General features: G+C 42.4%; 1 long non-coding RNA gene and 6 other non-coding genes across 7 annotated transcripts; all 7 read left to right on the top strand.

Moving 5' to 3' along the window:
* The first annotated feature begins 560 nt into the window (after positions 1–560).
* LOC123994745 lies at positions 561–4069 on the top strand. The gene is made up of 4 exons (XR_006831705.1): positions 561–827; positions 1511–1674; positions 2244–3149; positions 3266–4069. It is a non-coding gene; the product is annotated as an uncharacterized LOC123994745 (long non-coding RNA).
* A 5966-nt stretch (positions 4070–10035) lies between these two features.
* Positions 10036–10117, top strand: trnas-gcu. The gene has a single exon. It is a non-coding gene; the product is annotated as a tRNA-Ser (tRNA).
* A 3054-nt stretch (positions 10118–13171) lies between these two features.
* trnas-gcu lies at positions 13172–13253 on the top strand. Its single transcript has one exon. It is a non-coding gene; the product is annotated as a tRNA-Ser (tRNA).
* A 2662-nt stretch (positions 13254–15915) lies between these two features.
* On the top strand, positions 15916–15997 carry trnai-gau. Its single transcript has one exon. It is a non-coding gene; the product is annotated as a tRNA-Ile (tRNA).
* Positions 15998–17569: 1572 nt separating this feature from the next.
* Positions 17570–17651, top strand: trnai-gau. The gene has a single exon. It is a non-coding gene; the product is annotated as a tRNA-Ile (tRNA).
* A 657-nt stretch (positions 17652–18308) lies between these two features.
* On the top strand, positions 18309–18390 carry trnas-gcu. The gene has a single exon. It is a non-coding gene; the product is annotated as a tRNA-Ser (tRNA).
* Positions 18391–22498: 4108 nt separating this feature from the next.
* trnas-gcu lies at positions 22499–22580 on the top strand. Its single transcript has one exon. It is a non-coding gene; the product is annotated as a tRNA-Ser (tRNA).
* Positions 22581–22851: the final 271 nt, after the last annotated feature.

The following is a 22851-nucleotide window of genomic DNA, read 5'->3' as shown; positions in this document are numbered from 1 at the left end:
GTGTGGAAGAACTGAACTGGCCTGCACAGAGCCCTGACACAAACCCATCGAACACCTTTGTGATGAATTGGAATACTGACTGCAAGCCAGGCCATATCGCCCACCGTCAGATCCCGACCTTCCTACTGCTCTTGTGGCCCCACAGCTATGTTCCAACATCTAGTGGAAAGCCTTCCCAGAAGAGTGGAGTCTGTTATAGCAGCAAAGAGGGGACCAACTCCATATTAATGCACATGATTTCGGTATGAGATGTTCGATGATCAAGTGTCCATATACTTTTGGTCATGTAGTTCACATCTAGCAGGTCTCATAAAGGGAACATCGGGGGTTTGATCTGGGGTTGTGTAAGGTTCTGCTTTTCTTTTCTTAGTCAACCTTGTGTTCTTTTTATTTGAACTTAGCCCTGTTTCTTTGTTTTCTGGAACGTAGCCCTGTCTTTAATTTTTGTTCATTGATTTCACCTGTGATCATTTCTCACCTGGTCTCATCAGCTCCCTATTTAGTTCAGTTTTTTCTGTTTGTATGGTTGTGAGGTATTGTTTTTGACTGCCTACCTGTGTTTGACCATTGCCTGCGACCACGATTCCTGCCTTCTGCGAAGGCTTAATAAACATATGCCACGCTCTGCGTGTGTATCAACACTTTTTTCTGCATGAGTCTCCATTACACACTCTCACCTAAAAATGGAATTGATTCAGCGGAGCTACAGTGGTGCCTAACCCAGCAAGAGGAGCTTATGGAGGAAATGCGCCTAACCCAGCAAGAGGAGCTTATGGAGGAAATGTGCCATCTTCTCTGCCAGCCTATCCCTACTCCTCTGATGCCAGGTATCGTAACCCATAGCCCTCCTTTGTTCATACACACGCCTGGAAAATATGACTGTTCACCTGGGAAATGTCAGGGATTTCTGATGCAATGCAGCAAATACGTTGAGCACAACCCCATTAACTTCTTGGTGACAGGGGGGCAGTATTGAGTAGTTTGGTTGAATAAGGTGCCCAGAGTAAACTGCCTGCTACTCTGTCCCAGATGCTAATATATGCATATTATTAGTATTGCATAGAAAACACTCTGAAGTTTCTAAAACCGTTTGAATGATGTATGTGAGTATAACCGAACTCATATGGCAGGTTAAAACCTGAGAAATCCAACCAGGAAGTGGGACATCTCAGGTTTGTAGTTTTTCAAAGCTTGGCCTACCAAATACACATTGAGATATGGATAAAGTTGCACTTCCTACGGCCTCCACTAGATGTCAACTGTCTTTAGAAACTTGAATGGGGATTCTACTATAAAGCAGGGGCTCATGAGATCTGAGTAAGTGGTCTGGCAGAGAGCCTTGGTCTCATGACGTGCACTCCCGACAGAATTACCTCTCGTTCCAGTGCTTTTCTGAAGACAAAGGAATTCTCCGGTTGGAACATTATTGATGTTTTATGTTAACATCCTAAAGATTGATTCCATACATCGTTTGACGTGTTTCTAACTGACTGTAACGGAACTTTTCCAGTTTGTCTGGATGAAGTGCCTGCGCCTCATGAAGATGGATTACTGGGCTGAATACGCTAACAAGTGGCTAGTTTGACATAAATGATGGAACTTTATGGAACAAATCAGTCATTTATTGTCGAACTGGGAATTCCTGGGAGTGCATTCTGATGAAGTTCATCAAAGGTAAGTGAACATGTAAGGTGTTGTTGATTCCAAAATGGTGGCTATTCCTCTGGCTGTTTTGGGATCTCAGCTCTGTTCTCAGATTATGCTTTTTCCGCAAAGTTATTTTTTAAATCTGACAACGGTTGCATTAAGGAGAAGTCTATCTTTGAATTCTGTGAATAACACTTGTATCTTTTATCAATGTTTGAGTATTTTTACAAAATCACCAGATGTTTTTGAATCAAAACATTACTGCACGTAAGGCGCCAATGTAAACTTGAGATTTTGGGATATAAATATGCACATTATCGAACAAAACATACATGTCTTTTCTAACATGATGTCCTATGAAGATCATCAAAGGTTAGTGATTTAATTTGAACTATTTCTGCATTTTGTTACTCTATCTTTGGCAGGATAAATTGCTGTTTTTTTTTACTTGGCTATGACAACATAATCATATGTTGTGCTTTCGCTGTAACTCATTTTTGAAATCGGACACCATGGATAGATTAACAAGATGTTTATCTTTCATTTGCTGTTAATGTGAAGTTACATGTTTTTTAATTTGCTCGCTGCCTTTTCAGCGGAATGTTGTCGAGGGGTTCTGCTAGCGCAATGCCTCTTCACCTCAGCTCTTTTCCTTCACCAACCAGCGTGATGGATGCCTCCGAAGTAGGCGACATACCCTCTGTGGGTGGGAACACCTCCCAAATCACATCCCTGTGCCTTCTCCAGGAAGTTATCCCCGCTGAGAGGAATTACGAATTACGTGGGGAACAGAACTCCTTCGCGTCAAGATGGCCCTCAAGGAGGGGCGCCACTGGTTGGAGGGCGCACAACATCCCTTTCTCATCCTAACATCATCGTAATCTGGAATATATCAGAGGGGCCAAGAGCTTAAACTCCAGACAAGTCCGCTGGGCTCACCTGCACACGCTTCCATTTTCATGTTACTTACAGTGCCTTGCGAAAGTATTCGGCCCCCTTGAACATTGCGACCTTTTGCCACATTTCAGGCTTCAAACCTAAAGATATAAAACTATTTTTTTGTGAAGATTCAACAAGTGGGACACAATCATGAAGTGCAATTATTGGATATTTCAAACATTTTTAACAAATCAAAAACTGAAAAATTGGGTGTACAAAATAACAATTTCTTCGAATACGGAGTTTGGAAAACACGTGTGGACCTGAATTGTGATAACTGCAGTGGCCAAAACAACAACAAGTTTGTGCAATGGTATTCACAACCTCAACCACTATCTGGACCTTCACTTCCTGATCACAAGCCACACCAAGTTTGCCCATGGCTGGTGCTTTGACCTCTTCAAGCAGCGCTTCAGAAAGAACAGAGTGAACACTTTGTCTGAGATTGCTGGTGTTGTGAAGGACAGCACTGTGAGAGGTCAACATCCCAGAGCTGGTTGGACTGGAGGCTGGTACGGTGCTGGTGGAAAGCCGCCACAGATCAAGCAGTACCAGCACTTCAGGTAAAACAATTTTCATTGTATGAGGTTATTCTTATTTAAACTTGGGAGGTGAATTAATGTTGTGCAGGGATGTAGTGTCTTCAGATTTTTTTTTATTTTTTATTTTTTTATTACAGGTTTGAAGCTCTGGAGCCTGGTGTTGTCGCCAAGGAGCGTCCCGACTTTCGGGACCAGGTTTCAGCTGCTTAGCGTCCTTCTGCCTGTTGATGGTCAACCTGTACAAGCACCACCTGGACTGGACACAGCAAGACAAACTGAGTTTTTTGAGAAGATCAGGGAGTTTTGCAATGAAGCGGCTATGGACATTACATGCCCTGCACCAAAGTCAAGGGCAGGACAGAAACAGTCTCTCTGAATATTGATTCCCTTGTTCATGCGTGGTTTGGACGGACCAGTCATCAGCACGATCTGCAGTGCCTCTATTCACATGACTCTCTCCTAACATGCTGCTATTTTTTTTTATCCTGCTGCTCAGCCACTTTACCCCTGATTGTATGCATATAACTACCTCGTCTATCACTGATATTGTTCTTGTACATACTGTACCGTATGTTATTTATACTGACATTACCTATTTATGATATTCCTACTATGCAACGAACCATTTGGCTGTACTGTTTACACCTTCTGTAGAGACCATCCACTTATCAAAATTAATTGTATATATCAATATTTTACGATGTGTGGTTGTGACATACCACAACAAAATCATGTGACCGTATCAAGTGTCCAACACATGAATATATTGCGCATGCATCTGTTTATGTACATGTGCACCTCACTCAGGTTTCAACTCAGGTTGCATGACCTTTAATTTATGTATGGAATACTATGTGATAAGTGCATGTGTAACAGTATATACAGTGGGGCAAAAGTATTTAGTCAGCCACCAATTGTGCATGTTCTCCCACTTAACGATGAGAGGCCTGTAATTTTCATCATAGGTACACATCAACTATGACAGACAATTAGAAAATAAATCCAGATAATCACATTGCAGGATTTTTAATGAATTTATTTGCAAATTATGGTGGAAAATAAGTATTTGGTCAATAACAAGTTTATCTCAATACTTTATTGGCAATGACAGAGGTCAAACGTTTTCTGTATGTCTTCACAAGGTTTTCACAAACTGTTGCTGGTATTTTGGCCCATTCCTCCATGCAGATCTCCTCTAGAGCAGTGATGGTTTGTGGCTGTTGCTGGGCAACACAGACTTTCAACTCCCTCTAAAGATTTTCTATGGGGTTGAGATCTGGAGACTGGCTAGGCCACTCCAGGACCTTGAAATGCTTCTTACAAAGCCACTCCTTCGTTGCCCGGGCGGTGTGTTTGGGATCATTGTCATGCTGAAAGACGCAGTCAGGTTTCATCTTCAATGCCCTTGCTGATGGAAGGTTTTCACTCAAATACTCACGGTACATGGCCCCATTCATTCTTTCCTTTACATGGATCAGTTGTCCTGGACCCTTTGCGGAAAACAGCCCCAAAGCATGATGTTTCCACCCCCATGCTTCACAGTAGGCATGGTGTTCTTTGGATGCAACTCAGCATTCTTTGTACTCCAAACACGACAAAATGAGTTTTTACCAAAAAGTTATATTTTGGTTTCATCTGACCATATGACATTCTCCTAATCTTCTTCTGGATCATCCAAATGCTCTCTAGCAAACTTCAGATGGGCCTGGACATGTACTGGCTTAAGCAGGGGGACACGTCTGGCACTGCAGGATTTTGAGTCCCAGGCATAGTGTGTTACTGATGGTAGGCTTTGTTACTTTGTTCCCAGCTCTCTGCAGGTCATTCACTAGGTCCCCCTGTGTGGTTCTGGGATTTTTGCTCACCGTTCTTGTGATCATTTTGACCCCATGGGGTGAGATCTTGCGTGGAGCCCCAGATCGAGGGAGATTATCAGTGGTCTTGTATGTCTTCCATTTCCTAATAATTGCTCCCACAGTTGATTTCTTCAAACTAAGATGCTTACCTATTGCAGATTCTTCCCAGCCTGGTGCAGGTCTACAATTGTGTTTCTGGTGTCTTTTGACAGCTCTTTGGTCTTGGCCATAGTGGAGTTTGGAGTGTGACTGTTTGAGGTTGTGGACAGGTGTCTTTTCTACTGATAACAAGTTCAAACAGGTGCCATTAATACAGGTAACGAATGGAGGACAGAGGAGCCTCTTAACCTGTTACTCCTACCACCTACTTTTTCAAACATTCTGTTAAAAATCGCGCAACATTTCAGCGCCCTGCTACTCATGCCAGGAATATAGTATATGCATATGATTAGTATGTGTGGATAGAAAACACTCAGACGTTTATAGAACTGGTTAAATCACGGCTGTGACTATAACAGAACGTGCGTTTCATCGAAAAGTGCAGGAAAATCTGATCACTGAAAATGGGAAAATATATCCATGCGCCACTTCAACCCATTGTTAAACGTGATCCACATTAAATGGGGCCGAGGTTGCAATACCTACAGCTTCCACACTATGTCAACAGTCTTGTCATTTGCCTACGATTTGTTTCTTGGTCAAACAGACACAAGGCAGTGCAGTTCTTCCGGTCTCCGACCGGATATTTTGGTTGAGATTTACCCGGACATTATTTCCAGACGTACAGCTATAGAATATACATCGCCTTGTGATCAATTTGAGCGCTTATTAACGTTTACTAATACCTAAAGTTGCATTACAAAAGTATTTCGAAGTGTTTTGTGAAAGTTTATCATTGACTTTTTTAATTTAAAAAAATGACGTTACGTTATAAAACGCTATTTTTTTTGTTTTTGTTGATCACACAGTCTTCATAGATCGATATCTGGGCTATATATGGACCGATTTAATCGGAAAAAAAGACCCAATAGTGATTATGGGACATCTAGGAGTGCCAACAAAGAAGATGGTCAAAGGTAATGAATGTTTTATATTTTATTTGTGCGTTTTGTGTAGCGTCGTCTATGCTAATTATTTTGTTTACGTCCCCTGCGGGTCTTTTGGGGTGTTACATGCTATCAGATAATAGCTTCTCATGCTTTCGCCGAAAAGCATTTTAAAAATCTGACTTGTTGCCTGGATTCACAACGAGTGTAGCTTTAATTCAGTAACCTGCATGTGTATTTTAATGAATGTTTGAGTTTTAACGAGTGCTATTAGCATTTAGCGTAGCGCATTTGCATTTCCAGATGTCTAGATGGGACGCCTGCGTGTCAGGTAGGAGCAAGAGGTTAAGCCTAGCATTCAGCAGGCAACATTTTCACAAAAACAAGAAAAGCATTCAAATAAAATAATTTACCTTTGAAGAACTTCGGATGTTTTCAACGAGGAGACTCTCAGTTAGATAGCAAATGTTCATTTCTTTCCAAAAATATTATTTGTGTAGGAGAAATTGCTCCGTCTTGTTCATCACGTCTGGCTAAGAAATAACCCAGAAAATTCAGTCATTACAACGCCAAACTTTTTTCCAAATTAACTCCATAATATCGACAGAAACATGGCAAACGTTGTTTAGAATCAATTCTCAAGGTGTTTTTCACATATCTATTCGATGATAAATCATTTGTGGCAGTTGGGTTTCTCCTCGGAAGCAAATGGAAAAATACACGCAGCTGGAGATTACGCAATAATTGCGACGGAGGACACCAAGCGAGCACCTGGTAGATGTAGTGTAAAATGGTTAATCTTCCAATGATATGCCTACAAATACGTCACAATTCTGCAGACACATTGGGGAAACGACAGAAAGTGTAAGCTCATTCCTGGCGCATTCACAGCCATATAAGGAGACATTGGAACACAGCGCCTTCAAAATCTGGGGCACGTCCTCTTTTGAAATTTCATCTTGGTTTCGCCTGTAGCAGCAGTTCTGTGGCACTCACAGATAATATATTTTTTCCGTTTTGGAAACGTCAGAGTGTTTTCTTTCCAAAGCTGTCAATTATATGCCTAGTCGAGCATCTTTTCGTGACAAAATATCTTGTTTAAAATGGGAACGTTTTTTTTTATCTCAAAATTAAAAGAGCGCCCCCTGTATCGAAGAAGTTAAGATGGAGAGGAAAGCACTTTTTTAAAGAGCAACTATGCATCCTCTACTGACGGGATGGGGTCAATATCCTTCCAGGTTACCCGGGCCAGGTCGAATAGAAAGGCCTGCTCGCTGAAGTGTTTTAGGGAGCGTTTGACAGTCATGAGGGTGGTCGTTTGACCGCGGACCAATTACGGAAGCAATCAGGATGATATCTAAGAGGGTGCCCATGGTTACGGATTTAGGGTTGTACCTGGTAGGTCCCCTTTATAATTTGTGTGATATTGAGGGCATCTAGCTTAGATTGGAGGATGGCCGGTGTGTTAAGCATGTCCCAGTTTAGGTCACCTAACAGTACGAACTCTGAAGATAGATCGGGGGCAATCAATTCCAATATGGTGTCCAGGGCACAGCTGGGGGCTAAGGGGGGTGAGAGCAACAACGGTGAGAGACTTGTTTCTGGAAAGGTGGATTTTTAAAAGTAGAAGCTCGTATGTTTTGGGCACAGACCTGGATGGTATGATAGAACTCTGCAGGCTATCTCTGCAGTACATTGCAACTCCGCCCCCTTTGGCAGTTCTATCTTGTCAGAACATTTTGTAGATGGGGAAGGAAATTTCAGGATTTTTGGTGGCTAGGATTCAGACACGGATAGAACATCAGGGTTGGTGGATTGTGCTAAAGCAGTGAATAAAACAAACTTAGGGAGGAGGCTTCTGATTTTAACATGCATGAAACCAAGGCTTTTACGGTTAGAGAAGTCAACAAATGAGAACGCCTGGGGAATGAGAGCGGTGCTGGGGGCTGCAGGGTTAACCTTTACATCACCAGAGGAACAGAGGAGGAGTAGGATAATGGTACGGGTAAAGGCGATAAGAACTGGTCGTCTAGTGAGTTCAGAACAGAGAACAAAAGGAGCAGATTTCTGGGCGTGGAAGAATAGATTCAAGACATAATGTACAGACAAGGGTATGGTAGGATGTGAGTATAGTGGAGGTAAGCCTAGGCATTGAGTGACGATGAGAGAGGTTTTGTCTCTAGAGGCACTAGTTAAGGTCATTTGCCACATGCAAATAACAGAATGAGGTGGTCGAGTGGTTAAGGCGATGGACTGCTAATCCATTGTGATTACAATTACAATTATAACAATTAACATTCTCTGCTTTATTTTGGCACTGGAAGATTTTGACTTTCACAAACACTGGTAAAATTGCTGACTGCCACAGCGAGAGCACAGGACTTGGTATCTGAGTGGTGAAGGCGATGAACTGCATGTGTGGATTATAACACCAACCTCTTCACAAAACATTTGTTATTTCCTCTCTTACATGGCCCCACATGAATATAGAATCCCTGCACAATCCTAGAGTGACTAATAAGATTCAGGTATTGAAGAATAGCTTCACCAAGGGCAACCTCAATGGTGGGATTTGAACCGATACCTCAACACACTTAATCAAGCACTTGAGACCACTCGGCCTGACAACACGTTTGTTAAATGTCTCGATGGGATCGACACATTGGCCTTGACATTGCTCTGCCTAACTTTCATTGATTTCAATCTAGGGTTTACATACAGCAACTACAGTTTTTTAAATTCATTTGCCAGGATGAGGTGGCCGAGTTGTTAAGGCGATGGACTGCTAATCCATTGTGCTCTGCATGCATGGGTTCGAATCCCATCCTCATTGTGTAATAATTAAAATTCTGTGCTTTATTTTGGCACTGGAAGATTTTGACTTTCACAAACAATGGTAAAATTGCTGACTGCCACAGCGAGAGCATGGACTTGGTATCTGAAAGGCGATGGACTGCTAATTCATTGTGCTCTGCATGCATGGGTTAGAATCTCATTGTATAACAATTAAAATTCTGTGCTTTATTTTGGTACTGGAAGATTTTGACTTTCACAAACACTGGTAAAATTGCTGACTGCCACAGCGAGAGCACAGTACTTGGTATCTGAGTGGTGAAGGCAATGGACTGCTAATCCATTGTGCTCTACATGCATGGGCTCGAATCCCATCCTCATCGTGTAACAATTAAATTTTGTGCTTTATTTTGGCACTGGAAAATTTTGACTTTCACAAACACTGGTAAAATTGCTGACTGCCACAGCGAGAGCATAGGACTTGGTATCTGAGTGGTTAAGGCGATGGACTGCTAATTCATTGTGCTCTGCATGCATGGGTTAGAATCTCATTGTATAACAATTAAAATTCTGTGCTTTATTTTGGTACTGGAAGATTTTGACTTTCACAAACACTGGTAAAATTGCTGACTGCCACAGCGAGAGCACAGTACTTGGTATCTGAGTGGTGAAGGCAATGGACTGCTAATCCATTGTGCTCTACATGCATGGGCTCGAATCCCATCCTCATCGTGTAACAATTAAATTTTGTGCTTTATTTTGGCACTGGAAAATTTTGACTTTCACAAACACTGGTAAAATTGCTGACTGCCACAGCGAGAGCACAGGACTTGGTATCTGAGTGGTGAAGGCAATGAACTGCATGTGTGGATTATAACACCAACCTCTTCACAAAACATTTGTTATTTCCTCTCTTACATGGCCCCACATGAATATAGAATCCCTGCGCAATCCTAGAGTGACTAATAGGATTCAGGTATTGAGAATAGCTTCACCAAGCGCAACCTCAATGGTGGGATTTGAACCGAACACCTCAACATACTTAATCAAGCACTTGAGACCACTCGGCCTGACAACACGTTTGTTAAATGTCTCGATGGGATCGACACATGGCCTTGCCATTGCTCTGCCTAAATGTAATTGATTTCAATCGAGGGTTTACATACAGCAACTACAGTTTTTTTAAAGTCATTTGCCACTACAAAAATTCAGGATGAGGTGGCCGAGTGGTGAAGGCGATGGACTGCTAATCCATTGTGCTCTGCATGCATGGGTTCGAATCCCATCCTCATCGTGTAACAATTACATTTCTGTGCTTTATTTTGGCACTGGAAGATTTTGACTTTCACAAACACTGGGGAAATTGCTGACTGCCGCAGCGAGAGCACAGGACTTGGTATCTGAGTGGTGAAGGCGATGAACTGCATGTGTGGATTATAACACGAACCTCTTCACAAAACATTTGTTATTTCCTCTCTTACATGGCCCCACATGAATATAGAATCCCTGTGCAATCCTAGAGTGACTAATATAATTCAGGTATTGAAGAATAGTTTCACCAAGGGCAACCTCAATGGTGGGATTTGAACCGACACATCAACACACTTAATCAAGCACTTGAGACCACTCGGCCTGACAACACGTTTGTTAAATGTCTCGATGGGATCGAAACATGGCCTTGCCATTGCTCTGCCGAACTTTCATTGATTTCAATCTAGGGTTTACATACAGCAACTACAGTTTTTTAAATCCATTTGCCACTTCAAAATACAAGATGAGGTGGCCGGGCGGTTAAGGCGATGGACTGCTAATCCATTGTGCTCTGCATGCATGGGTTTGAATCCCATCCTCATCGTGTAACAATTACATTTCTGTGCTTTATTTTGGCACTGGAAAATTTTGACTTTCACAAACACTGGGAAAATTGCTGACTGCCGCAGCGAGAGCACAGGACTTGGTATCTGAGTGGTGAAGGCGATGAACTGCATGTGTGGATTATAACACGAACCTCTTCACAAAACATTTGTTATTTCCTCTCTTACATGGCCCCACATGAATATAGAATCCCTGTGCAATCCTAGAGTGACTAATATAATTCAGGTATTGAAGAATAGTTTCACCAAGGGCAACCTCAATGGTGGGATTTGAACCGACACATCAACACACTTAATCAAGCACTTGAGACCACTCGGCCTGACAACACGTTTGTTAAATGTCTCGATGGGATCGAAACATGGCCTTGCCATTGCTCTGCCGAACTTTCATTGATTTCAATCTAGGGTTTACATACAGCAACTACAGTTTTTAAATCCATTTGCCACTTCAAAATACAAGATGAGGTGGCCGGGCGGTTAAGGCGATGGACTGCTAATCCATTGTGCTCTGCATGCATGGGTTCGAATCCCAACCTCATCGTGTAACAATTACATTTCTGTGCTTTATTTTGGCACTGGAAAATTTTGACTTTCACAAACACTGGGAAAATTGCTGACTGCCACAGTGAGTCCACAGGACTTGGTATCTGAGTGGTTAAGGCGGTGGACTGCTAATTCATTGTGCTCTTCATGCATGGGTTCGAATCCCATCCTTATCATGTAACAATTACATTTCTGTGCTTTATTTTGGCACTGGAAGATTTTGACTTTCACAAACACTGGGAAAATTGCTGACTGCCACAGCGAGAGCACAGGACTTGGTATCTGAGTGGTGAAGGCGATGAACTGCATGTGTGGATTATAACACCAACCTCTTCACAAAACATTTGTTATTTCCTCTCTTACATGGCCCCACATGAATATTGAATCCCTGCGCAATCCTAGAGTGACTAATAAGATTCAGGTATTGATGAATAGCTTCACCAAGGGCAACCTCAATGGTGGGATTTGAAACGACACCTCAACACACTTAATCAAGCACTTGAGACCACTCTGCCTAACATTACGTTTGTTAAATGTCTCGATGGGATCGACACATGGCCTTGCCAGTGCTCTACCAAACTTTCATTGATTTCAATCTAGGGTTTACAACACATTTGTTAAATGTCTCAATGGGATCGACACATGGCCTTGCCATTGCTCTGCCTAACTTTCATTGATTTCAATCAAGGGTTTACATACAGCAACTACAGATTTTGAAAGTCATTTGCCACTACCAAAATTCAGGATGAGGTGGCCGAGTGGTTAAGGCGCTGGACTGCTAATCCATTGTGCTCTGCATGCATGGGTTAGAATCCCATCCTCATCGTGTAACAATTACATTTCTGTGCTTTATTTTGGCACTGGAAGATTTTGACTTTCACAAACACTGGGAAAATTGCTGACTGCCACAGCGAGAGCACAGTGCTTGGTATCTGAGTGGTTAAGGCGATAGACTGCTAATCCATTGTGCTCTGCATGCATGGGTTCGAATCCCATCCTCATCGTGTAACAATTAAATTTATGTGCTTTATTTTGGCACTGGAAGATTTTGACTTTCACAAACACTGGGAAAATTGCTGACTGCCACAGTGAGTCCACAGGACTTGCTATCTGAGTGGTTAAGGCGGTGGACTGCTAATTCATTGTGCTCTTCATGCATGGGTTCGAATCCCATCCTCATCGTGTAACAATTAAATTTCTGTGCTTTATTTTGGCACTGGAAGATTTTGACTTTCACAAACACTGGGAAAATTGCTGACTGCCACAGTGAGTCCACAGGACTTGGTATCTGAGTGGTGAAGGCGATGGACTGCTAATCCATTGTGCTCTGCATGCATGGGTTTGAATCCATCCTCAAAATGTAACAAAAAAAATAAAATTCTGTGCTTTTTTTGGCACTGGAAGATTTTGACTTTCACAAACACTGGTAAAATTGCTGACTGCCACAGCGAGAGCACAGGACTTGGTATCTGAGTGGTGAAGGCGATGAACTGCATGTGTGGATTATAACACCAACCTCTTCACAAAACATTTGTTATTTCCTCTCTTACATGGCCCCACATGAATATAGAATCCCTGCGCAATCCTAGAGTGACTAATAAGATTCAGGTATTGAAGAATAGCTTCACCAAGGGCAACCTCAATGGTGGGATTTGAACCGACACCTCAACACACTTAATCAAGCACTTGAGACCACTCGGCCTGACAACACGTTTGTTAAATGTCTCGATGGGATCGACACATGGCCTTGCCAGTGCTCTACCAAACTTTCATTGATTTCAATCTAGGGTTTACAACACGTTTGTTAATTGTCTCGATGGGATCGACACATGGCCTTGCCATTGCTCTGCCTAACTTTCATTGATTTCAATCAAGGGTTTACATACAGCAACTACAGATTTTGAAAGTCATTTGCCACTACTAAAATTCAGGATGAGGTGGCCGAGTGGTTAAGGCGATGGACTGCTAATCCATTGTGCTCTGCATGCATGGGTTCGAATCCCATCCTCATCGTGTAACAATTACATTTCTGTGCTTTATTTTGGCACTGGAAGATTTTGACTTTCACAAACACTGGGAAAATTGCTGACTGCCACAGCGAGAGCACAGGACTTGGTATCTGAGTGGTTAAGGCGATGACTGCTAATCCATTGTGCTCTGCATGCATGGCTTCGAATCCCATCCTCATCGTGTAACAATTACATTTCTGTGCTTTATTTTGGCACTGGAAGATTTTGACTTTCACAAACACTGGGGAAATTGCTGACTGCCACATTGAGTCCACAGGACTTGGTATCTGAGTGGTGAAGGCGATGGACTGCTAATCCATTGTGCTCTAGATGCATGGGTTCGAATCCAATCCTCATCGTGTAACAATTACATTTCTGTGCTTTATTTTGGCACTGGAAGATTTTGACTTTCACAAACACTGGGAAAATTGCTGACTGCCACAGTGAGTCCACAGGACTTGGTATCTGAGTGGTTAAGGCGATGGACTGCTAATCCATTGTGCTCTGCATGCATGGGTTAGAATCTCATTGTATAACAATTAAAATTCTGTGCTTTATTTTGGCACTGGAAGATTTTCACTTTCACAAACACTGGTAAAATTGCTGACTGCCACAGTGAGAGCACAGGACTTGGTATCTGAGTGGTGAAGGCGATGAACTGCATGTGTGGATTATAACACCAACCTCTTCACAAAACATTTGTTATTTCCTCTCTTACATGGCCCCACATGAATATTGAATCCCTGCGCAATCCTAGAGTGACTAATAAGATTCAGGTATTGATGAATAGCTTCACCAAGGGCAACCTCAATGGTGGGATTTGAAACGACACCTCAACACACTTAATCAAGCACTTGAGACCACTCTGCCTAACATTACGTTTGTTAAATATCTCGATGGGATCGACACATGGCCTTGCCATTGCTCTGCCGAACTTTCATTGATTTCAATCTAGGGTTTACATACAGCAACTAACGTTTTTTAAAGTCATTTACCACTACCAAAATGCAGGATGAGGTGGCCGAGTGGTTAAGGCGATGGACTGCTAATCCATTGTGCACTGCATGCATGGGTTTGAATCCAATCCTCATCGTGTAACAATTACATTTATGTGCTTTATTTTGGCACTGGAAGATTTTGACTTTCACAAACACTGGGAAAATTGCTGACTGCCACAGCGAGAGCACAGTACTTGGTATCTGAGTGGTTAATGCAATGGACTGCTAATCCATTGTGCTCTGCATGCATGGGTTCGAATCCCATACTCATCGTGTAACAATTACATTTCTGTGCGTTATTTTGGCACTGGAAGATTTTGACATTCACAAACACTGGTAAAATTGCTGACTGCCACAGCGAGAGCACAGGACTAGGTATCTGAGTGGTGAAGGCGATGAACTGCATGTGTGGATTATAACACCAACCTCTTCACAAAACAATTGTTATTTCCTCTCTTACATGGCCCCACATGAATATAGAATCCCTGCGCAATCCTAGAGTGACTAATATAATTCAGGTATTGAAGAATAGCTTCACCAAGGGCAACCTCAATGGTGGGATTTGAACCGACACCTCAACACACTTAATCAAGCACTTGAGACCACTCGGCCTGACAACACGTTTGTTAAATGTCTCGATGGGATCGAAACATGGCCTTGCCATTGCTCTGCCGACCTTTCATTGATTTCAATCTAGGGTTTACATACAGCAACTACAGTTTTTTAAATCCATTTTCCACTTCAAAATACAGGATGAGGTGGCCGAGTGGTTAAGGCGATGGACTGCTAATCCATTGTGCTCTGCATGCATGGGTTAGAATCCCATCCTCATCTTGTAACAAGTAAAATTCTGTGCTTTTTTTGGCACTGGAAGATTTTGACTTTCACAAACACTGGGAAAATTGCTGACTGCCGCAGTGAGTCCACAGGACTTGGTATCTGAGTGGTGAAGGCGATGGACTGCTAATCCATTGTGCTCTGCATGCATGGGTTCGAATCCAATCTGCAACGTGTAACATATAAAACAAAAATTCTGTGCTTTTTTTGGCACTGGAAGATTTTGACTTTCACAAAAACTGGTAAAATTGCTGACTGCCACAGCGAGAGCACAGGACTTGGTATCTGAGTGGTTAAGGCGATGGACTGCTAATCCATTGTGCTCTGCATGCATGGGTTAGAATCTCATTGTATAACAATTAAAATTCTGTGCTTTATTTTGGCACTGGAAGATTTTCACTTTCACAAACACTGGTAAAATTGCTGACTGCCACAGTGAGAGCACAGGACTTGGTATCTGAGTGGTGAAGGCGATGAACTGCATGTGTGGATTATAACACCAACCTCTTCACAAAACATTTGTTATTTCCTCTCTTACATGGCCCCACATGAATATTGAATCCCTGCGCAATCCTAGAGTGACTAATAAGATTCAGGTATTGATGAATAGCTTCACCAAGGGCAACCTCAATGGTGGGATTTGAAACGACACCTCAACACACTTAATCAAGCACTTGAGACCACTCTGCCTAACATTACGTTTGTTAAATATCTCAATGGGATCGACACATGGCCTTGCCATTGCTCTGCCGAACTTTCATTGATTTCAATCTAGGGTTTACATACAGCAACTAACGTTTTTTAAAGTCATTTACCACTACCAAAATGCAGTATGAGGTGGCCGAGTGGTTAAGGCGATGGACTGATAATCCATTGTGCACTGCATGCATGGGTTCGAATCCAATCCTCATCGTGTAACAATTACATTTCTGTGCTTTATTTTGGCACTGGAAGATTTTGACTTTCACAAACACTGGGAAAATTGCTGACTGCCACAGCGAGAGCACAGTACTTGGTATCTGAGTGGTTAATGCGATGGACTGCTAATCCATTGTGCTCTGCATGCATGGGTTCGAATCCCATACTCATCGTGTAACAATTACATTTCTGTGCGTTATTTTGGCACTGGAAGATTTTGACATTCACAAACACTGGTAAAATTGCTGACTGCCACAGCGAGAGCACAGGACTTGGTATCTGAGTGGTGAAGGCGATGAACTGCATGTGTGGATTATAACACCAACCTCTTCACAAAACAATTGTTATTTCCTCTCTTACATGGCCCCACATGAATATAGAATCCCTGCGCAATCCTAGAGTGACTAATATAATTCAGGTATTGAAGAATAGCTTCACCAAGGGCAACCTCAATGGTGGGATTTGAACCGACACCTCAACACACTTAATCAAGCACTTGAGACCACTCGGCCTGACAACACGTTTGTTAAATGTCTCGATGGGATCGAAACATGGCCTTGCCATTGCTCTGCCGACCTTTCATTGATTTCAATCTAGGGTTTACATACAGCAACTACAGTTTTTTAAATCCATTTTCCACTTCAAAATACAGGATGAGGTGGCCGAGTGGTTAAGGCGATGGACTGCTAATCCATTGTGCTCTGCATGCATGGGTTAGAATCCCATCCTCATCTTGTAACAAGTAAAATTCTGTGCTTTTTTGGCACTGGAAGATTTTGACTTTCACAAACACTGGGAAAATTGCTGACTGCCGCAGTGAGTCCACAGGACTTGGTATCTGAGTGGTGAAGGCGATGGACTGCTAATCCATTGTGCTCTGCATGCATGGGTTCGAATCCAATCTGCAACGTGTAACATATAAAACAAAAATTCTGTGCTTTTTTTGGCACTGGAAGATTTTGACTTTCACAAAAACTGGTAAAATTGCTGACTGCCACAGCGAGAGCACAGGACTTGGTATCTGAGTGGTTAAGGCGATGGACTGCTAATCCATTGTGCTCTGCATGCATGGGTTAGAATCTCATTGTATAACAATTAAAATTCTGTGCTTTATTTTGGCACTGGAAGATTTTCACTTTCACAAACACTGGTAAAATTGCTGACTGCCACAGTGAGAGCACAGGACTTGGTATCTGAGTGGTGAAGGCGATGAACTGCATGTGTGGATTATAACACCAACCTCTTCACAAAACATTTGTTATTTCCTCTCTTACATGGCCCCACATGAATATTGAATCCCTGCGCAATCCTAGAGTGACTAATAAGATTCAGGTATTGATGAATAGCTTCACCAAGGGCAACCTCAATGGTGGGATTTGAAACGACACCTCAACACACTTAATCAAGCACTTGAGACCACTCTGCCTAACATTACGTTTGTTAAATATCTCAATGGGATCGACACATGGCCTTGCCATTGCTCTGCCGAACTTTCATTGATTTCAATCTAGGGTTTACATACAGCAACTAACGTTTTTTAAAGTCATTTACCACTACCAAAATGCAGTATGAGGTGGCCGAGTGGTTAAGGCGATGGACTGATAATCCATTGTGCACTGCATGCATGGGTTCGAATCCAATCCTCATCGTGTAACAATTACATTTCTGTGCTTTATTTTGGCACTGGAAGATTTTGACTTTCACAAACACTGGGAAAATTGCTGACTGCCACAGCGAGAGCACAGTACTTGGTATCTGAGTGGTTAATGCGATGGACTGCTAATCCATTGTGCTCTGCATGCATGGGTTCGAATCCCATACTCATCGTGTAACAATTACATTTCTGTGCGTTATTTTGGCACTGGAAGATTTTGACATTCACAAACACTGGTAAAATTGCTGACTGCCACAGCGAGAGCACAGGACTTGGTATCTGAGTGGTGAAGGCGATGAACTGCATGTGTGGATTATAACACCAACCTCTTCACAAAACAATTGTTATTTCCTCTCTTACATGGCCCCACATGAATATAGAATCCCTGCGCAATCCTAGAGTGACTAATATAATTCAGGTATTGAAGAATAGCTTCACCAAGGGCAACCTCAATGGTGGGATTTGAACCGACACCTCAACACACTTAATCAAGCACTTGAGACCACTCGGCCTGACAACACGTTTGTTAAATGTCTCGATGGGATCGAAACATGGCCTTGCCATTGCTCTGCCGACCTTTCATTGATTTCAATCTAGGGTTTACATACAGCAACTACAGTTTTTTAAATCCATTTGCCACTTCAAAATACAGGATGAGGTGGCCGAGTGGTTAAGGCGATGGACTGCTAATCCATTGTGCTCTGCATGCATGGGTTAGAATCCCATCCTCATCTTGTAACAAGTAAAATTCTGTGCTTTTTTTGGCACTGGAAGATTTTGACTTTCACAAACACTGGGAAAATTGCTGACTGCCACAGCGAGAGCACAGGACTTGGTATCTGAGTGGTTAAGGCGATGGACTGCTAATCCATTGTGCTCTGCATGCATGGGTTAGAATCTCATTGTATAACAATTAAAATTCTGTGCTTTATTTTGGCACTGGAAGATTTTGACTTTCACAAACACTGGGAAAATTGCTGACTGCCACAGCGAGAGCATTGGACTTGGTATCTGAGTGGTTAAGGCGATAGACTGCTAATCCATTGTGCTCTGCATGCATGGGTTCGAATCCCATCCTCATCGTGTAACAATTAAATTTCTGTGCTTTATTTTGGCACTGGAAGATTTTGACTTTCACAAACACTGGGAAAATTGCTGACTGCCACAGTGAGTCCACAGGACTTGGTATCTGAGTGGTTAAGGCGGTGGACTGCTAATTCATTGTGCTCTTCATGCATGGGTTCGAATCCCATCCTCATCGTGTAACAATTAAATTTCTGTGCTTTATTTTGGCACTGGAAGATTTTGACTTTCACAAACACTGGGAAAATTGCTGACTGCCGCAGTGAGTCCACAGGACTTGGTATCTGAGTGGTGAAGGCGATGGACTGCTAATCCATTGTGCTCTGCATGCATGGGTTCGAATCCAATCCGCAAAATGTAACAAAAAAAATAAAATTCTGTGCTTTTTTTGGCACTGGAAGATTTTGACTTTCACAAACACTGGTAAAATTGCTGACTGCCACAGCGAGAGCACAGGACTTGGTATTTGAGTGGTGAAGGCGATGAACTGCATGTGTGGATTATAACACCAACCTCTTCACGAAACATTTGTTATTTCCTCTCTTACATGGCCCCACATGAATATAGAATCCCTGCGCAATCCTAGAGTGACTAATAAGATTCAGGTATTGAAGAATAGCTTCACCAAGGGCAACCTCAACGGTGGGATTTGAACCGACACCTCAACACACTTAATCAAGCACTTGAGACCACTCGGCCTGACAACACGTTTGTTAAATGTCTCGATGGGATCGACACATGGCCTTGCCAGTGCTCTACCAAACTTTCATTGATTTCAATCTAGGGTTTACAACACGTTTGTTAATTGTCTCGATGGGATCGACACATGGCCTTGCCATTGCTCTGCCTAACTTTCATTGATTTCAATCAAGGGTTTACATACAGCAACTACAGATTTTGAAAGTCATTTGCCACTACTATAATTCAGGATGAGGTGGCCGAGTGGTTAAGGTGATGGACTGCTAATCCATTGTGCTCTGCATGCATGGGTTTGAATCCCATCCTCATCGTGTTACAATTACATTTCTGTGCTTTATTTTGGCACTGGAAGATTTTGACTTTCACAAACACTGGGAAAATTGCTGACTGCCACAGCGAGAGCACAGTTCTTGGTATCTGAGTGGTTAAGGCGATAGACTGCTAATCCATTGTGCTCTGCATGCATGGCTTCGAATCCCATCCTCATCGTGTAACAATTACATTTCTGTGCTTTATTTTGGCACTGGAAGATTTTGACTTTCACAAACACTGGGAAAATTGCTGACTGCCACATTGAGTCCACAGGACTTGGTATCTGAGTGGTGAAGGCGATGGACTGCTAATCCATTGTGCTCTAGATGCATGGGTTCGAATCCAATCCTCAACGTGTAACAAATAAAATTCTGTGCTTTTTTTGGCACTGGAAGATTTTGACTTTCACAAAAACTGGTAAAATTGCTGACTGCCACAGCGAGAGCACAGGACTTGGTATCTGAGTGGTTAAGGCGATGGACTGCTAATCCATTGTGCTCTGCATTCATGGGTTAGAATCTCATTGTATAACAATTAAAATTCTGTGCTTTATTTTGGCACTGGAAGATTTTGACTTTCACAAACACTGGTAAAATTGCTGACTGCCACAGCGAGAGCACAGGACTTGGTATCTGAGTGGTGAAGGCGATGAACTGCATGTGTGGATTATAACACCAACCTCTTCACAAAACATTTGTTATTTCCTCTCTTACATGGCCCCACATGAATATTGAATCCCTGCACAATCCTAGAGTGACTAATAAGATTCAGGTATTGATGAATAGCTTCACCAAGGGCAACCTCAATGGTGGGATTTGAAACGACACCTCAACACACTTAATCAAGCACTTGAGACCACTCTGCCTAACATTACGTTTGTTAAATGTCTCGATGGGATCGACACATGGCCTTGCCAGTGCTCTACCAAACTTTCATTGATTTCAATCTAGGGTTTACAACACGTTTGTTAAATGTCTCGATGGGATCGACACATGGCCTTACCATTGCTCTGCCTAACTTTCATTGATTTCAATCAAGGGTTTACATACAGCAACTACAGAATTTGAAAGTCATTTGCCACTACCAAAATTCAGGATGAGGTGGCCGAGTGGTTAAGGCGATGGACTGCTAATCCATTGTGCTCTGCATGCATGGGTTTGAATCCCCTCCTCATCGTGTAACAATTACATTTCTGTGCTTTATTTTGGCACTGGAAGATTTTGACTTTCACAAACACTGGGAAAATTGCTGACTTGCCACAGCGAGAGCACAGTTCTTGGTATCTGAGTGGTTAAGGCAATAGACTGCTAATCCATTGTGCTCTGCATGCATGTGTTCGAATCCCATCCTCATCGTGTAACTATTAAATTTCTGTGCTTTATTTTGGCACTGGAAGATTTTGACTTTCACAAACACTGGGAAAATTGCTGACTGCCACAGTGAGTCCACAGGACTTGGTATTTGAGTGGTTAAGGCGGTGGACTGCTAATTCATTGTGCTCTTCATGCATGGGTTCGAATCCCATCCTCATCGTGTAACAATTACATTTCTGTGCTTTATTTTGGCACTGGAAGATTTTCACTTTCACAAACACTGGTAAAATTGCTGACTGCCACAGTGAGAGCACAGGACTTGGTATCTGAGTGGTGAAGGCGATGAACTGCATGTGTGGATTATAACACCAACCTCTTCACAAAACATTTGTTATTTCCTCTCTTACATGGCCCCACATGAATATTGAATCCCTGCGCAATCCTAGAGTGACTAATAAGATTCAGGTATTGATGAATAGCTTCACCAAGGGCAACCTCAATGGTGGGATTTGAAACGACACCTCAACACACTTAATCAAGCACTTGAGACCACTCTGCCTAACATTACGTTTGTTAAATATCTCGATGGGATCGACACATGGCCTTGCCATTGCTCTGCCGAACTTTCATTGATTTCAATCTAGGGTTTACATACAGCAACTAACGTTTTTAAAGTCATTTACCACTACCAAAATGCAGGATGAGGTGGCCGAGTGGTTAAGGCGATGGACTGCTAATCCATTGTGCACTGCATGCATGGGTTTGAATCAATCCTCATCGTGTAACAATTACATTTCTGTGCTTTATTTTGGCACTGGAAGATTTTGACTTTCACAAACACTGGTAAAATTGCTGACTGCCACAGCGAGAGCACAGGACTTGGTATCTGAGTGGTTAAGGCGATGGACTGCTAATCCATTGTGCTCTGCATGCATGGGTTCGAATCCCATACTCATCGTGTAACAATCACATTTCTGTGCTTTATTTTGGCACTGGAAGATTTTGACTTTCACAAACACTGGTAAAATTGCTGACTGCCACAGCGAGAGCACAGGACTTGGTATCTGAGTGGTGAAGGCGATGAACTGCATGTGTGGATTATAACACCAACCTCTTCACAAAACATTTGTTATTTCCTCTCTTACATGGCCCCACATGAATATAGAATCCCTGCGCAATCCTAGAGTGACTAATATAATTCAGGTATTGAAGAATAGCTTCACCAAGGGCAACCTCAATGGTGGGATTTGAACCGACACCTCAACACACTTAATCAAGCACTTGAGACCACTCGGCCTGACAACACGTTTGTTAAATGTCTCGATGGGATCGAAACATGGCCTTGCCATTGCTCTGCCAAACTTTCATTGATTTCAATCTAGGGTTTACATACAGCAACTACAGTTTTTTAAATCCATTTGACTTCAAAATACAGGATGAGGTGGCCGAGTGGTTAAGGCGATGGACTGCTAATCCATTGTGCTCTGCATGCATGGGTTAGAATCCCATCCTCATCTTGTAACAATTAAAATTCTGTGCTTTTTTTGGCACTGGAAGATTTTGACTTTCACAAACACTGGGAAAATTGTGACTGCCACAGTGAGTCCACAGGACTTGGTATCTGAGTGGTGAAGGCGATGGACTGCTAATCCATTGTGCTCTGCATGCATGGGTTCGAATCCAATCTCAACGTGTAACAAAAAAAAAAATTCTGTGCTTTTTTTGGCACTGGAAGATTTTGACTTTCACAAAAACTGGTAAAATTGCTGACTGCCACAGCGAGAGCAC

Source organism: Oncorhynchus gorbuscha, linkage group LG14 (genome assembly GCF_021184085.1).
Source record: "Oncorhynchus gorbuscha isolate QuinsamMale2020 ecotype Even-year linkage group LG14, OgorEven_v1.0, whole genome shotgun sequence".
Lineage (NCBI taxonomy): Eukaryota > Metazoa > Chordata > Actinopteri > Salmoniformes > Salmonidae > Oncorhynchus > Oncorhynchus gorbuscha.
Note: the sequence above shows the minus strand (reverse complement) of the source record. Positions and strands in the feature narration are given on the sequence as shown.